Below are 5040 nucleotides of genomic sequence, written 5' to 3'. Positions count from 1 at the left end.
GGGGGGGGGGGGGGGGGGGGGATACCTGTATATGTATATATCTTTGTGCATTTGATGTTTAAATTTGCCTTCCACCTTGTGACAGGGGACATGCTTGGGGCTGGATCTCATGCTGGGCTGCCCACTTGTCTCTATGGAGCAGTCTACTCAGTCTCTCCTGCCAAAACTTTGCTGTTCCCACAAGCTAGTGGAAAACGTGGAAGACTGCCCATTACACACCCCGATGCCAGGGGGCACTATCTGTGGCTCTGAACCTCCCCTACACCACAGCCCATGCCTCACAGATGGCATCCATGGTGACATTATGCTCCTGGCCTGGAGCTGGGCCAAGCTTAGCCCTCACTGTCAGGCCTTTCACACACACAGTCACTCCGTCCTCCTCTCACTAGGGCCTTTTGCACTCCACCCCCTCTCACAGGGTCTCCCTCGCATCGACAACTTGTTCTGACCTGCTTCCTCTGGGAGCAGCTCCTGTAGGCTTTATTCGGATCACGCCTTGGATGGCAGACGTAGTCTCTTGGGCCTCTCCTGCAGCACTCACCTGGGTAGTGGCCAGCCAAGTTCCTGACCTGGGCCAAGCTTGCCCCAGCCCCTCCTGGGGCAACTTTACATAAAACTACACAAATGCACACTGTACCCCACCTACTGGGCTCCCAGCCCTCTGTTCCCCTTTGTGGGGCTCCAAACTTCTCTCAACTTGCTCTCCAAGGGGTTGCCCCCTGTGCTGCCCTTCAGGCTGTCCCACAGCCCTACTTGGCACACCCCCTTGGGCTGCCATTCAGGCTGACCCACAGCCCTACTCAACCCTTTTTTTAGGCCCTCACTACCACCCCCTCTCTGGGGTTACACATCTCTCCCCTCCTTTGGGACTCAGGGCTTTCCCTCCTTTGTGGAGGCTCAAGTGGCCACAGCTGTGCCTGGCCCTGCCTGGGTCTTGCACCCTCTTTGGGCTCAAGTGGCTATAGCCATGCCTGGCCCACTTGTATCCACTGTGTTGTAAGGTCTAGGGGTTAAGGCACCCTGACTGTAACTGGCCTGGCATTTCCTGGGGACTCTGACACTACCAGGAGCCCCACCAGGCCACCCTTCCCCAGTAGGGTGCAGTTTTAGGTTGTGCCCAGCCAGGACCAAGAACCTCCTGCTCCTACCTGCTAGATGTCCCATGCAGCTCAGCCAGACAATGTTTCTGCCTGGCTGCCAGCAGCAAACTCCTGTGTTTATATAGGCAGCTAGTGTTTTAACATGACTGCCGCAATCAAGCACCTGCTGGCTGCTTGACTCAGCCGTTAATGTGGCAGGCACTGCAAGTGTACTGCCACACACCTATTTTGCCAGTAAAAGTGGCATGTTGAATATTCACCGAAATGGCCCAACTGGGACTGAAGCAAGTTTATGTAAAAATTAAAGCAAAAACTCATGAATATTTTTGACTGTCCCTTGCATCCATTGTCTGTGGGTTTATTTTAGCTCTGTTGTCTTGCTTTTTCTTCCCTTAAATTTGTATAGATCTCCAGCAGTTGAGATGAATCTATCTGCATTTTTATTAACAGGTGACTTGGCTTTCAGTCTTTGCTTTGGTTTGTTAGCAAGATGGACAACCCCTACCTGCTCCATATACATCATCTGCTGATGATGTATGTGGGACTGTAGAAGGAGAAATACCATAACCATGTTAAAGGATTTGTTTGTAAACTGCTACTTCATCAAACAATGTTACAGCTACTAAAACTTAACTACCCCCTTACTTTCTTTTTTCTCTTAGGAAATACTGTGCCTTATGGACACAGACATCAGTCCCAGCTCCTTTTTTTTTCCTTGTCTGAATTAGAAGCTCCAGGAATGTGCTAATTGGCGGCGGCCTCATTAGAGGGGCAAAAGGTAATTCTTATCTGCCTGCTTATGTGTCTTGCCTGTTAAATTTCATTTAGAAATTCATTTAATTTAGGAAAATGAAAGCAATGTTAAAAATGCTTGTCTGAGGATTTTTTGTTGATTATCTACCTCATGTTGATCACTTTCCAATTAGATGTATTAATTTTACCAACCAAAGAGAAGTTTCTGTACATTTTCAAAAACACCTTTCTGCTCCTGTTTCTTTAGATACAGTTTATATTGAGAAATTGCACAAGATTTGTTTGAAACTATAGCAGAGGTAAGGGTGTGGGGAAAGTACTTACTATGTTGTAGGTAGCCTGGCACAGTTGTGGTGGAAGGATTTAGTCAATCTGGAAAGATGGTGGGGTGCCATAGCTAGTGTCGGGGGTGTAGTCTCTTAATACTGTCATTTTATTCCATACCCTTGTGCAACCCTGCCTAGGCCTTCTGTGCTCAGTCAATGGCATGATGGCCTTCACAGAACAAAAAGAAGGCCAAAAGGTCTCCATTTGGATAATGTCAGTTTAGGTAAAAAATAGTGTTAGCATGAGGCTTTCCTTGAGATTTCATATGTATTCAGTTCCTTCCAGTTCCAGACAGAAGTGCCAGAATAGGATAATGTACAGTTGTTTTTCTTGCAGACATCCTTAAAGATTAAATTCTGTGGCTATATCTGGTGAAGAATTCCATGTAATCCTTATGTTTCTTCCTGCTTTCAGCCATATGATTTTTTGTGTCATGTTCCCAGTTGATACCAAAATGAAACATTACCCTGTAAAAATAACCATGGACAACAGCTCAATTAAGATAAGTTTGGGTGCAAAGTGGAGGGTGCGCACGTGATACACATTTAAAATTGGACTAAGTGCAGGTACCCCCAGGTAAAACTTGCAAATCAAATAACAAACTGCAGACAGGTAAATTTGCTTCTAGCAGATCTCTCCTATATTTTGCCCCTCTTACATTGTTGACAATGAGGAAGCAAGAAAATCCTTTTTATGTAACAGTCTCTGGTGATTGGTGGGCTATCTTCTAGAATGAAGCAGCAGATTTATTGGGTTAGTGTTTCTTGGGGAGCTTCAATTGAAACTAACAGAGACAAGTAAAATCCTTCAGACCAGTTGAAGGATTCTAATAGCATCTCCTGGAATTTCCCAAGGGTCCCTTCCAGGTAATTACCTGTCTATCACTTTGTCTCCTACCTTTTAAGGAAGGAGTAGTGCCTGGCACCCAGGCCGCTAATCTTTGTTCCTATAGAAAAGTGGGTTTTACTTCTTCCTTTCTCGTGCTTCAAAAATGGCATCTGGTTCGCTAAATCTCTTTAAAAAAAGCTGATAGCTTTTCTCCTGGGCTGCCATACTGAATCAATGGGAATTGCCTGGCTGCTTCAGGTATGCATTTGCTGACCCATAAGGCAGAGAAGTGCCTTTAGTGGGGAAAGGAGCTGAGAAGAAGGTTCCAAAACTCCTACTTCCCATAAGTATTCCTTATTAGAACTTGTGAAATGTTTATTGCCAACCCAGGATTTTTGGGTCAATTAAGAAAGATGCTGCACAAGCCTGGGTGAGCTGTAGCTGCTGCAATGCTTGATGCTTTCTGCTTGGGTTCATTTACAGTTTGGGATCCTTTAAACTGCACCAGGATTGGGTTCATGCAAATACAAACCTCTAGGTTTTTGCAGGCTGTATTAATCGTGTTGTGTGCCCTAACCCCAGCACAGTATATCAGTTTTCACTGGAGACTTTCTTTTACCCTGTCTCCACTTCCTGCCCTTGGGCTGTTGCCATCTCTTGCCAGGGCATGCTGTCTGTCTCTTGCCTGGTGCTTCATACTTGTTGAGGTGATACCCAATTTTCCTGTATCGCTATCTTACTTTATTGCAGCATGTTGACAATATTTATCCTCCTCTCCTCAGCAGGTTTTATAGCGAGGGCTATGGCAGTGATTCTCAGTCAGCGTTCCAGAGAACCTTAGGCCTAGGGTATGATGAGATCCTTTTAAGAAAAGTGCTGTGGGGTGCCACACAATATTAGCAGAGTTGGGTATATAAACGTCTGCACATGCTTTACAAGATAAACCCAGAGATTTCCAATGGAAGTCAAGGGTGTCAAAACCATTCTGATTTGTTGTGGTCTTACAGAATTCCATGCAAGAGCTCAAGAATTGCTCCATGGTCAAAAAATGAGTGAAAGCTAAGAGCTGGTCTTTTGCAAAAGGTGCCCTTAGTCTAATGAGGTTGAGAATCATTGGGCCAAGGCATAAACACCTTGTCTCAATATGCTCCTTTTTGTGCATTCAATCAAAGTGACATGTAAGTGTCTGGAGAAGCCAAGTTGATATTCAGTGATATCCTATTCCAGTTGCTTCAGTGACTCGGACTCCCAAGAAACATATATTGTTAACCCCCTGCATAGTGCCTTGATGTACCATGTGATTTAACTGCCTGCATATGTATGGTATTTAAGCAGCAGAACCTGTACTATGACATGCTGTCATCCCAACTGTATCTCTTGGGGTAAAAAGATTTGGGAGAAAACCTGGACATGGGAGTGAAAATTGAGAATCAGAGCAAAAGGGAATTTTTCTATGTTGAATTAAAACACTTGGGGGAGCATGGGGGTGGGCATAGTGTTGCTGGGCTTTGGAAGTGTTTAATGGGGAAAAAGTCAAACTGATAAGTAACCAAAAATTGATATAATTTAATTTTACTGTTGTGTTGCTCTTCATATATTGTTATTTTCTATAGTTACCTGTATTTTGTCTTTTCTCCAACTAAATTATAAGAGGAGCAGAAATGCTTTGAGAATACTGTACATACAGATCAAATGTGTTTCATAGTTTCATAGTTAGTAGGGTCGGAAGGGACCTGAGCAGATCATCAAGTCCGACCCCCTGCCATGGCAGGAAAGAGTACTGGGGTCAAACAACCCTGGCAAGGTGATTGTCTAGCCTTGTCTTAAAGACCCTCAGGGTAGGAGCCAGCACCACTTCACTTGGAAGTTGGTTCTAGATCCTAGCTGCCCTGACCATGAAGTAGCTCCTCCTGATGTCTAATCTGAATCTACCCTCTGCCAGCTTGTGACCATTATTCCTAGTCACTCCTAGTAGTGGTCGGGGAAACAGGGACTCCCTCAATGCCTGCTGGTCCCCTCTAACTAATTTGTA

At 45.0% G+C, this 5040-nt stretch overlaps 1 protein-coding gene across 9 annotated transcripts in view; it reads left to right on the top strand.

Annotated features, from left to right (window-relative positions):
* ZMIZ1 (zinc finger MIZ-type containing 1) overlaps positions 1–5040 on the top strand; it is a 607902-nt gene that overhangs the window by 79242 nt on the left and 523620 nt on the right. For 8 of the 9 annotated variants that reach the window (XM_019502343.1, XM_019502355.1, XM_019502347.1 and 5 more), the window contains one exon: positions 1763–1878. The exons of the other annotated variant lie outside the window; for it this stretch is intronic. The gene's annotated coding sequence lies outside the window, so the exon portion shown is untranslated. The remainder of the gene's footprint in view (positions 1–1762; positions 1879–5040) is intronic. 9 annotated transcript variants of the gene reach the window in all.

Source organism: Gavialis gangeticus, unplaced genomic scaffold (genome assembly GCF_001723915.1).
Source record: "Gavialis gangeticus isolate Ggan-Ray unplaced genomic scaffold, GavGan_comp1, whole genome shotgun sequence".
Taxonomy (NCBI): domain Eukaryota; kingdom Metazoa; phylum Chordata; order Crocodylia; family Gavialidae; genus Gavialis; species Gavialis gangeticus.
This window is presented reverse-complemented; position numbering and strand designations above follow the sequence as displayed.